Source organism: Coptis chinensis, chromosome 3 (assembly GCF_015680905.1).
Source record: "Coptis chinensis isolate HL-2020 chromosome 3, ASM1568090v1, whole genome shotgun sequence".
Lineage (NCBI taxonomy): Eukaryota > Viridiplantae > Streptophyta > Magnoliopsida > Ranunculales > Ranunculaceae > Coptis > Coptis chinensis.
In genome coordinates, this window is record NC_141458.1 from 36,263,402 (window position 1) to 36,276,823 (window position 13,422).

Consider the following 13,422-nt stretch of genomic DNA (forward strand, 5'->3'; position numbering starts at 1 on the left):
TAAAATGAAGAAGAGAGAGGAATGAAAAATGACCAAATGAGGAAAAATATTCAAACTGAAAAAGTTGCAATGAAAAGTGAAGCCAAAGATGATACGGATATGGAAAGAAATTCTCGAGGACACAAGGTAAACCTAGCTAGTTTTTAGAATCTACGCGCTAATGTATTTGACCCGAGTCCCCAACGACCCCACCACATCAAAATTGGGTATCCCCAACGACCCGGTCACATCGATAGCTATAAGTTCCAAATGACCAAACTACATCGATTAACTTCAGTCTAAACGATATGACCACATCGAATTGGGTGAGTCCCAAACGACCTAGTCACATCGAATGAGAAAAAAAAAATTAAAATAAAATAAAATTTCACCAAATCGATGTCGTACGTAATTACAATTCTAATAAAATTGTATAAAAAACCATTTGTATAATACATCACTTAATAATTGTTTTTCATGCAGGATCCTATGTGGGATTCTGAGAACCCTGAAAACTCGAATGACGTGGATGATATTCAACCCCTTTCAATTGATACAACAGAAATATTTACTACAAATGAGGTACATATTAGGCATTGATTTTATTTGTTTTTATTTTTTAAATGAAATTATATTAGTGTATTAATTGTTGTTTTCTTTCATATCTTTAGGTATTTCATACACGTAATGAGGTAATTGGTTGGGCAACTGCTAAGGGAAAACAATGTAATATGGTTGTGGTAATTGGGAAATCGTAGTATACTAACGGGAACTGAGTACCAAGGCTGGATTTAACTTGTGAGAGTTCGGGTATATTTCGTTCACACAAAAAGGTGGGTCAAGATAAAGCTAATAAGAGAAATACGGGAACAGTAAAATGTGGATGTCCATTTAAATTAAAATATTGTTTTCAACGCAGCACTGTGGATAGTTGGAAAATTGTTGTTGTTAATGGTATTCACAACCATCCACTGGCGAAGACCCTCGAAGGACATGCATTTGCTACTCAGCTAACCGTTCCACAATTCAAATACTTGTCAGAGATGACTCAAAATTTAGTTAAGCCTAAAGAAGTTTTGAAGTCCATCATAAATAGGTATCTTAAAAACCTATCTAGCATAAATCAAGTCTATAATGCGAGGCACAAGGTGAGGACGTTGGATATGAATGGTCGCACGCAAATGCAGAGATTGTGTGAGATGTTAGCAAAAAAACCATTATTTCGAGGAGGTGAGAGAGGATACGAATACGGATGAGATAACGGAGTTGTTATGGGCCCATCCAGAGGGTGTTAAGTTGGCTCGGACTTTTCCAAAAGTTATCATCATATACGCCAATAGGTATCGGTGGCCTTTTGTACAGTTTGTGGGGATGACTTCAACCTGGAAATCTTTCACGGTTTGTCAAGTGTTGCTTCGGTTTGAAACAACGATAGACTATGAGTGGGCTTTGCGTCAGTTTAACGGCTTGTTAGGTGACGAAAGGCCATCCGTATCGTGTTTGATAGAGAGTTGGCCTTGATGTGTGTCACTGATATTGTGTTCCCCAACGCACACAAGCATCTCTGTAGATGGCATATCGCTATGTGTGTCCTTCATAAATGCCTTGATTTTTTTCCAACCACAAAACTTGTAGAGAAAGGCCAGTTCTCGTGGAATACTGTGGTCAAATCGAAGACAGAGATTATTTTCCAGCATAAATGGGATGCTTTGGAAAAATATTATAGGATTGAGTACTCCAATTTTGTTAGTTACTTGCGAGAGACTTGGTAGCCTTACAAGGATCAATTCATATGTTGTTGGATAGACCAACACATTCACTTTGGGAGTACAACGACCGATAGAGTCGAAGGGTCTCATGCTCAGGTGAAAAGGGTTCTAGGAAACACAAACAGACATGATTTTCTAGGCATGTATTACTTGATTCACCCGATTTTAGAGATTCAAATGTCCGAGATTAGAGGTACTTTTGAGAGGAGTCTGATTTTAACTCAGCACCGCCACAAAATTCCATTATTTCATGAACTCAGAAACCTGGTCTCTATAAAATGTTTAGACTTGCTTTTTGAAGAACTAAATACCTGCGTAATGGATGCTGCTAAAGACTTTGAATTCATTTGTGGGTGTTATTTGCACACCAGCCATAGATTACCATGTGCTCACGAAATTATAGAACTTCAAAAGAAAAAGCGGTTCATATCTTTGAGTGTTATCGATCCCTTTTGGAAAACTTTGTCTGCTTCTCCAAATGTATCTATGGGTGTTGGTCCCGATTGTAAACCTTCGGTGGATATGTTCCATAAAAGGTATGAAATGGCTTCTGAAGAAGAACATAGGGTTATAGTTAGGAAACTTATGGAGATTGTCGTACCAAAAAGTACATGGCTAGAACCGCCTCAGGAGGAGGCGAAAACCAAAGGTCCGCCTAAAAGTAGTTGTAAGAGAAAGCTTCAAACTGAGGATGATAACTCTTCAAAGCGAGATCCATTTGGTTTTGAACATTCCCAACGTGAGCATGAAGAGTGGGTCTCGTCGTAACAATCGGAATGTACGCCAAATTCCAAGCCTTCTCATAAAACACCCACACCATCTAAATACGCTACTCCAAACCTACATGCAGAGAAGTCTTCTCCGAAACCACCTTTGCCACCCAAAAAAACCACACCATGGAATAACTCTTCTAAAAATCACCTTTACCACTTAAAACAACCACACCATGGAATAACTCTTCTCAAAAATCACCTTTACCACCTAAAACAACCACACCACGGAATAACTCTTCTAAAAAATCACCTCAAAAGTTAGACATTGGCATCCTAAGGGGGCCAAAACATTACGGTTTGAATATTCCAGAAGAACTGCACAAATATTTTGTTAAAGTGGATGACCCTGCAGGTGATGGCAATTGCGGGTATAGAACAATATGCATTGCACTGGAAAGAAGTCAGGAAGAGTGGCCGTGGATGAGAAATGAGTTGTTACAATAACTTAATGACAACCTCCCCCTATACTGTACATTGTACACTCACAGTGAGGTTAGTTTTGTGAAACCTACAATTTCACATACATGTGGTTGGGCACCCTATAATAAGTGGATGGTCATGTCCTTTGTTGGATATCTATTTGCTTCGAGATTTAATGTCGTCCTCGTACATTTAGGAAGTACATATTGCCATTTTATCTTGCCACTGAGAACCCAAGCAAATCCTGATAAAGTAAAGAAAGTGTTGGATATCGCTTACGTATAGGGATGTCATTTTGTCTATGTTGAACTTGTTGATGATTGTCCGGTTCCAAAACTGATGCGAAGATGGCGTAGAGCTCGACACTTAATTGTAGATAGTTGGGCTACTTCATTACAAGCAAGATAAGCGCAATTTATGACATTGAACATTCCCAATTTAGTATTGGAAAACGAGCACACTAATGATGGGTCCGAAATACCAATAGTACATGTTATCGAATAAGTCTATTTAATTAATGTTCATGTGGTTGGAATTGTAATTTGGTTTTTGATACAATTTTCTTAAATTTGATGATATTCTTTGGTGGAATTTGATGTATAGATGTATGTTTGCTTGATTTGGATGGTTTGGATGTATATTATTTTATATGATTTTGTTTGGATATGAAAGTCCCAAAAAACCAAATGAATTTTGCCAAGGTTATATCCCAAACGACGTGGCCACATCGCCAAAGCTACTCCCAAATGATCTAATGGGATCATTCGAGAGCCAAAATTCCAGCAGAATCATTTTTTTTGTCTTGAACGATCCCACCACATCGCCAAAGCTACTCCAAAACGATTTGATCAGATCGTTCGAGAGCCAAAATTCCAACTGAATCATTTTTTTGGTCTCGAACGATCGTCCCATCAGATCACCAAAGCTATTTCCAAACGATTTCACCACATCGAAGCACTTTAGTTCCAAACGATGTTTTTGTCTTTAGTTTGAAACGATGTGACCACATCGATAGGCTTTAGTTCCACTCAGTAGGGTTTTTGACATATATATTCAACACAGTTTACGCTAATTGAACATTACAAATTGTGAAATTGATTGAACTTTATAAATTCAATTAACAATACTTAATTTGAACAATAATCGATTAAAACTGATCAATTATCGACCAAATTACATCGACTCAGTGTATATCTCAGTACGGATAGGGTTTTGACATATATATTCAACACAGTTTACGCTAATTGAACATTACAAATTGTGAAATTGATTAAACTTTATAAATTCAATTAACAATACTTAATTTGAACAATAATCAATTAAAACTGATCAATTATCGACCAAATTACATTGACTCAGTGTATATCTCAGTACGGATAGCATATGTATTCAACACAGTTTACGCTAATTGAACATTACAAATTGTGAAATTGATTAAATTTTATAAATTCAATTAACAATACTTAATTTGAATAATAATCGATTAAAACTTATCAATTATCGACCAAATTACATCGACTCAGTGTATTAGGGTTTAGAAATTTCAGACTAAATTACGTACCATAGTCGACTTGACAAAATTTTATTCTATTTGAATTAGTTGTTCTAAATAAATATCTTAATTTCAAACATATTTCATTCATATAAAAATTACTTGCACTGGATTTAGGGTGGGTTTATGGTTTAGGGTTTACGAAGAAGTGTTTTCGTAAGAAAAATTCATATCCAAATTGAAATTTTGAATATATTTCATAGAATAACGATATTAAAATAAAAAATATTCCAATCATAATAATTTTAAATTTTCTAAAATTATTTGAAAATTTGTACAAATATCAATTCATTTGTTAAAGTTTAGGGTTCTGGGTTTATGGTTTAGAAATTTTGGACTAAATTACGTACCCAAGTCGATTTGGCAAAATTTTATTCCATCTTAATTAATTGTTCTAAATAACTATATTAAAATAAAAAATATTTTAATCATAATAATTTTAAATTTTCTCAAATTATTTAAAAATTTGTACAAATATCAATTCATTTGTTAGGGTTTAGGGTTTAGAAATTTTAGACTAAATTACGTACCCAAGTCGATTTGGCAAAATGTTATTCCATCTTAATTAGTTGTTCTAAATAACTATATTAAAATAAAAAATATTTTAATCATATTAATTTTGAATTTTCTCAAATTATTTAAAAATTTGCACAAATATCAATTTATTTGTTTAAAAGTATCAAAAGTTCGAACTAAAGCCCATCAAAATCCCACCTCAAAAGCCCACATCAAAAGCCCATCGATGTAACAAACACCTATTGATGTAGTCACATCGTTTCGAACTAACAACTATAGATGTGGTCACATTGTTTCGAGCTAAAGCCCATCGATTTAGGTCACATCGTTTGAAACTAAAGAGTATCGATGCGGTCAGATCGTTCGAGACAAAAAAAACGATTCTGCTGGAATTTTGGCTCTCGAACGATCCCATCAGATCATTAGGGAGTTCATTTCACAATGTGGCCATGCCATTTAGAACAAAAATTTGGCAAAATTCAGTTTGTTTTAGAAACTTTCATATCCCAACAAAATCATATACACCCTGTCAAATCCAAAACAATAGCGATCCAAAACAACCACTTTACTATAAAACTCAAGACAAATCCAAAACAACCAATTTACTATAAAAATCAAAACAAATCCAAAACAACTAATAAAGATTAAGACAAATACAAAGACGTCCGTTTCGAACTTAAAAATACATCAAGATCTACAATTACATATATCAATTCTCATAATACATTAAACACCAAATATATGCCAACACAACCAATTTCCTATCTAAGATGTATCAATCAGCGCGATATCGTCCACCAAAGAACTTGCACTAGGTCAAATTATATGCATTCATGAACTCGCCCCGTGCTTCCTCTGGAATCGCAGTCCCACTCAATTGTAAGCTTCTCTGGAGCAAGCGAGTAGTTTCATCGATGATGGGGTGCTGCCAAAATTAAAATGCAAAACTACATTAGTATATACATTTCCAAAAGACCAAAAGAAAAAAAAAAAACTAAAGTTCGAATATTAACTCACCATATTATGATATGGACGACTCTGTAGGGATAAGTGAATAGGAAGATCACGGTTAATCATTCGAATATGAGTTTGTTTTTCATACCAATACATGTACTTATTCTCACAATTCCATGGATAAGTAGCAGTAGGTCCTCGATTTTGGGGTTGTATCACGTGATTTTGACATCTACCCCAGTAGGCATGTGCAATACTATATTTCACGTCATAGCCGCGTCCAGAAAGGGTTCTCGTCGAGGTCTTTGGTCTTGGGGGATCTGAGGGTACAAACTGAACATATCCCAACTGACGCATAACCCTAGAAATATTGTAATGCTCCACAACATCAAGAAAACATATAAATCCCTCGAAAAAATCTATTTCATCTACCGGGCGTGTGGCTCGGATATTATTATAGGGATATCATTCAACCTGTCGAATAGCATATGATTGAGGAAATCAATCACTAACCACGTACCTCAATAATCAATTAATAAATATAATTATTTACAAACCCAAATACTTACATCAGAATAAGTCAAATCATCAAGTATCGCTCGAGTATAGTTCAATGCTTCTGTTGTGTTAGCATAGCTCAACTGAGTAACTGAGTGCCTATGAGTACGTGACATGCTCAAGTTATATTTCAAATTTGGGAATGGCCTGAACCTCGGGAAGTACTCATAAATCCATGCCTAGATTAATATAGACACCCGCCCAGTTAACATTCTAATAGATAGATAAAATTAACATTGAAAAGAAAAACGAAAATACTCATACCTGTAGGAGAGTTAAATAACCTGAAACACCCTTCACCTTGGCACTTGTTGCAGTCCCAAAACCCCTGTATAAGTATGCCAGTAAAGCTGCACCCCACGCGTAGTCTCTGATCTCGTTAAATTTCAAAAGCAGCCTCAGATAACAAACGGGAACTGCAGTTCCAGACGTGTCGGTGAATGCGGTCATCCAAAGAAAAATAAGAGATAAGCTCTCACTGTAAACTGCAACTTTTTTTGGGTTGACTCCTTCTTCACAACAACCCCATTTCCATCACGTAAATCTTCATCCGTCACCTTCCCAGCAAATTGCTTCAAAAAGAAATCCATCCTAACTCTGGAAGTGAACTTATTGGCTTTCATCTCTGCATTTATCTTGTCCATGGGTATGCCAAGACCTTTGTGGAGGAGTTTCTTTGTCTGTTCTAGACTCAAATCAGTGTCCCCAGTCACTGCTTTGCCTCTGATCAGTACTCCAAAGAGTTGGGAAACATCGTCCAACGTGATTGTCATCTCGCCCCATGGCATATGAAAGGTGTTGGTCTCTGGATGCCACCTGTCTACAAACGTAGAGACCAACACATGATCCTGATGCATGTATACACCGAATACTATAGCACATAAGCCTGTCCTTTGAAGCTCCTCATGGAAATTTGAGCAATCTGAACACTCTCCGATGATATCCCATTATACCAACTTGGATAAGTGCCCATTGCACTTCAACACTCCTCGATCCGCCTAAAACAACAAAAACTAAGTATTAATGTATGCACAAGGTTTTATAATAAAAAACTTAAATACTAATAGATACTATATGATATTACTTGTCTCTCCCAAATATTACGAGCCACGTGCACCGCATAGTCATACAAAAGATTTGTCCCATAAGGGCCACCTCCATAATTTCTTCTCTGGAACTCCAAGTCATTCTTAGACTTTCTCACAATAGCCTATGGAGGTACAGGGGCTACCTCGACATTGTCCTCCTCCTCCTCACCCTTCTCTTCATCCTCACCCTCCTCTTCTCCATCATCAACCATTTCTTCGTCATCTTCTTCACCATCCTCTTCTTTACCACCATCATCATTATCTACAACTACACTCTTCCCACGATCTATATTTATATCTTCTAAATCTACATCTTCATCTAAATCTATATTAAAATCACTATTCGTATCACTATCGCTTAATTACATCACTTGGAACACTTCCCTTTCTTCTATTTTTCTTTTCTAACTCTACACCACTTACAACTACATTGCTGGGATCATCGGCTTTTTTATCCCCTCTACGGACTGATGCCGAGGTGTTACTTCCCATTTCTCTCTTTTTCTTAGGCGCCTCATCGCAACCTGAATTACTACTCCCCCCACCTAACAACTTCTTAGCACCCGTGTAGAAATTTTTCGCTAAATTCTTTGTTCGAGGCATTGCTACAGAATAAATAGGTAAAAAAAACAAGTATTAGTACATATAACAAAAGTTCAATCAATAGATGGAGAACTAGAATGGCTTCATTTTCCAATAATAATCCACCCATGATTTAGACCAAGTAAGGCATATAACAACTCTCGTATCAATAAAATGAGAAAACACAAAGTAACTCATTATTGACACTTAACAAGTACTCCTACTACAAACTGAGTCACTTTCCCTGTATCCACACAAAAATACTTAAGCCATCTTTTGAGATATTAACATACCTTATTTACATGCTTTGAGATATTAACATACCCTATTTGTAGCTTCTATTCATGATTTAGTGAGTTGCTTCACTGTAGTCACTTTACATGTGTATATAGAGAAGCAAATACAGCTGTAGGTAGGGGTCTGCCTAATATAAGCCTAAGCCTTATTATAACAAAAAAAAACCTATTAAGTATTTTAACTATGGCTTGAGTATTGGGTTAGCGGTCGTGCATTTTGCAATGTGCATTAGGCAAACCTTACGTACTTCCAGACTTACAAAGTAAAAGCTCTTTCTAACAAAACATATCTCCTTATACAGTCAGAGTCTATTTGTTTCGTGGCATCTACTACCACCATCAACAAGAAACATAATGTAATGAATTCTATTAAACTTCACAGCTTAATCACGCTAAAAAGTTTGGTAGAGCTTTGCACCAATTTCATCTTGTCAGATTGCATTTGACTCCTAAAAACAGAGAAACCATAAAGGATGGGTGATATAGCTAGAACTCCATACCCTCAACACCCAGATATCCCACCATACCCTCAACAATCACATCTCACCAGATCCCACCCGAAACAGAAAAGTATACCATCCCAACAAAAACATTCATTACTTTGAATACTTGGGTAAGGCAAGCATTTCCACTCACAAAGAAAAGCCTCCCTTGCCCATTACTTAGTTTCGTAGTAATCAAATAAATCTCAATTCCTCTCAACAACTCCCTAAGATGCACAATAACGGCCGAATAAACCTATATTATACTCTCTACAGAACAAAAACTAATAACCTACAAGAATACTTCTAGTGAACATCCAATTATTTAAATGTGGCACTAGCACACAACTAAACCTTTATACTCCTTTAGCATAAACCTCTAGACTCTAATAGTGTGATCAGTATTTTCCATATAATCCACAAGTAGGGCAAGTTTATCCCACCCCCTCAAAAACTCCCCCTTCTCCCTCCCCATACACACTTTCATGCCCACTGTGTCGCAATAATCTAGAAAATGCTATTGTTGATCCCTAAGTCCTAAACCAATTCCAATGACCTTAACAATTCATCTATATCATAAAATACCAACACAAAGTAATCAACCAACCTCTAGACTCTAGTAGTAAGAATCCAGTATCTACAAGCAAGTATCTGAAAACTTTGCTGTCAATTTAAAAATCAAAACTACTAAATTTGAACAAAGAAGATTTAAAGTGTTTAAATCCCATCACACTAGTTGGTTCGTTTGTCATCACTTGAAAAATTGAGATAGAGAGACACTGCCAACAGGAGATGGTAATCATAGGCGAGATACTTTAAGCATTCATCACTTAAAATCTAACAATAGCAATACCTGAAATAGAGAAACGCTGCCAACAGAAGATTTCTTTAACCTGGTCACCTGGAAGAAGACATTGATAAAGCAAGTGAAGAAGACGATATCTCTAATCTATAATCGGCAAAATATAAAAAAACACTAATTTTTTAGAGAAAATACATTTGAAAGTGCGAGAAGAAGCTTGTGGAGTTCAGTTTTAAATAGACTTCACCGTAACAAACCCAACTATTCACAGTTGAAGTGAGGATGAGAGATCGAGAGAGAGAACACAAACGCAATTTTTGGTTTTTGGTTTTGGTAGGTTTTTGGTGAATTGGACGAAGGGTGGTAACTGGTTATCTCGGGTGTGTTTGTGTTTGGGTTTGGTTACGGGGTCTGCCCAAAACTTTCGGTTGCACCCAACATAAATACAGACCCCAAATTGGGTCGGGGTCTACCAATAACAGGACCCATTTATTTTCCACCTGTTTTGTGTTTTGTATATGGAAAAAAAAATCTATGAAAATGTAGCCACATACAAACTATCAAACTAACGTAGTCCATAAATTTTGACCACAACTACAAATAGTCACTCCACTGAATACCAAATTAATTGCAAAAGAGTAAAAGAACAAGTCTCGGACCCTTGGTTATGAAGTTAGTGGGTCGGACTCAAACAGGGACTGGATTAAGTCATGTGCAGTGCAACCCATACGTAGGGCAGTCAGGGTGGGTTCAAGTCATCAACTAAACCTTTATGGTACACTGATTGACGATTTTGGAGACTGAAATCCAGCCAGGCGAGGTTACTACTATATGGCTTCATCAGAGATATGGTTGAAGCGGCTGATGAGATTGAGTTAACAATCAAAGCGGACATGATACCCCCTACAAAGTCAATTTTCTCCGTTTTCTCTCTTCACAAATCTTGTCATTTTGTTCTGGCCCGGACTTTTTACAAGTGTACTCAGCATATCTTCTCTCATTTTCACATGTCGAGCACCTTTATTTTATTTTTTATTTTTTTATTATTTTTTATTTTTTTTTATTATTTTTTCTATTGCCTCCCGTTTTGAAAATCGAGAGACATACCCCTCTATTTAACGCCCTCCCACCAGTTGGTCAATTGTCAACTAGGTCAATGACATGTATTTTATATAAAGTCAATGGCTAATTAACTAATGAGAGCGCCATTAAGTAGGGAGTATGTCTCTTGATTTTCAAAATCAAGTGGCAATCTCAAAAAACACATTCAAACACAGGGGTATGTATCTCAAATTAACCTTATGTTTAAGTGTTGTGTAATGAACCAATGCGTGTATCGGCAGTATTCTAAGTTTACATATATCTTCAACTAAAAATGAGTTTTTAAAAATTGTCGCAATAAGGCATGGAGAGAATGATCGAGAAATGGAAGACCATTAATTATGAATTGGAATTTTAAGCAAAATTCCAAATTGGAACCTTGGATTACTTAATTGACAATCACTAAAACACTTTGTTAGTCACTTGCGCTAGCACCATTACCTATAAATACGGGTTGGCACCTTAATCACTATTTTCACAATTCATTCTCCGTCATTTTCTTGTTGCCTTCTTTTCATCTTCTTAGTTTTCCGAGTAGTAAGTATTGCTTGAGAGAGATGGGAAAAAATAAAATAGAGATCAAGAAAATTGAAAACAAAGATAGGCGTCAAGTGACGTTTTCCAAGAGACGACACAAAATTTTCAAGAAAGCAAAGACTCTCTCCACACAATGCAACGCCTAAATTAATGTTCATGTATTCTCTTAACATGGTAGGGCATACTTATTTTGTGATCCATCAGTCGATGTTGTTGTGGATCTTTATCCTAAAATTTCTTCGAACGCAAATAAACAAAATCTTGTAGTCGATCTTCGATTCTAGTAATGCCAACAAAGGTATTGAGAGAAGGATGTTGGTGGGAGAACATTGATTTATCAAAATATGATACTTAGGAGAAGTTATACAAACTAGCTAGAATTTGATTTAAAGAATCTCCAAGAGAATATTTCTAGTCGACTTGAAAAACACACATCGTCGTCATCGTCCGAGGTCGTACACATGAAAAGTGCCGATGATGGGAGTAGTGTTAGTAATGTTGTTGGTGAAGATATTGGTACTTGGGATGGTGGAGGTGGAGACTTGAGTAATGATGACTTTTTCTAACATATTTTTTTAGATGATTTCACGTTTGACGTTGATGACTTTGGGGATTTTAGGTATGATGTTGGTGAGTGTAGTTTGGTGAAGGAGAGCGAAAACGGGCGTGTTACATGGATGAGGAGATTGTAGCACCTCTATACGATCTCCCTGGTCCTTCTTACTTGAATGATATTTGTGTTTTTAAGTCGGTTTTACTTTGGGATTCTTTTGCCCTGATTTTTCTGGTTTTAATTGGGTTTTTTTTTTTTTGTACATCATATCCTTTAATATTTATAATTGTTACTGTAAAGGTATTTGAATTATTATTGACTTGTACTTATTGATTCATTCACTTTTACTGTTTTCAGTTCCATGTATAGTAGTACTATGGTTCACAGATAAAAAAAACAAAGAATTGAAGTAGTATTTCTGTTTTGTGCATATCAATGTCAGGGTCCCCAAAAGTGGATATACTACACTGTGGTGAGAATGTGAGATGTCCCCCCTCCCCAAACTTGTCTTAATATCACTAAGGGGTGATATCGGTGCGTACGTTGATTTGTAAGCCACTTAAGCCCTAACAAACAGGGATGTGTTATGTGTGCGATAACATATTCGTGTTCTTAGGGCTCAAATATAATGGCAACGCAATGTTGTTAATAATCCCATTGGAGAAGACTAAAGAGGGTTTGGTGAATTGCCAATGTCTGTTACTCAAATCCTAAATGCACATGGACATGCAGAACAAAATATTTGTTTGTTTAGGACTGATATTACAAATGCACTATGCAATGTCTTTAATTTTACAATATGTGTGTGATCCAAAGGAATTTTTTTACTTTTCAACATTGAACTGTTCCTTAATGATTTTCTTCTCCCACGTCATATCTAAACTTGAACCAAAGTCCAAGAGCTTTCTGGGGAGAGTTGATTGGTATGTTAAGCAACATAGACTATATAGAGAATGAAGCAAACATTCCATGTTGCCATCAACTAATTGCATAGACTCCAATTTTCTTATATGCGACCCCTAATCGTCAACAATGTGTTATTTCATCCCCATAAAATCTGGTCCAGGACTAGGTGATTATTCATGCTCAAATATATAATAGGGAAATAGCTTGCACATGTATAAAAAAGACGATTCAATATCATCTGTGATAGAACTTGAGCAGGCCTGCAAATAGTTTCTCTTGTTTAAGACCCTTGATATAATTTCCTTTGTTTCTGGTTGTACTTGTTTTATATCATAGGTGGAATGGAACACTACGTCACCTTGCAATTATGGGCAATACCAGTTATAATTAAGTTTTGATAGATGTAAAAAAAGTGTTTCTAAAATACTAAATCATGGTAATCAAGTTATTATAATACTCTCTAAGCATGTTGATATACAGGAGTAATCGTTTTCGATCCACTCTTGCTTGTACGTACTTGACACGATTTTAGACTGAACAACTAATAACTAATG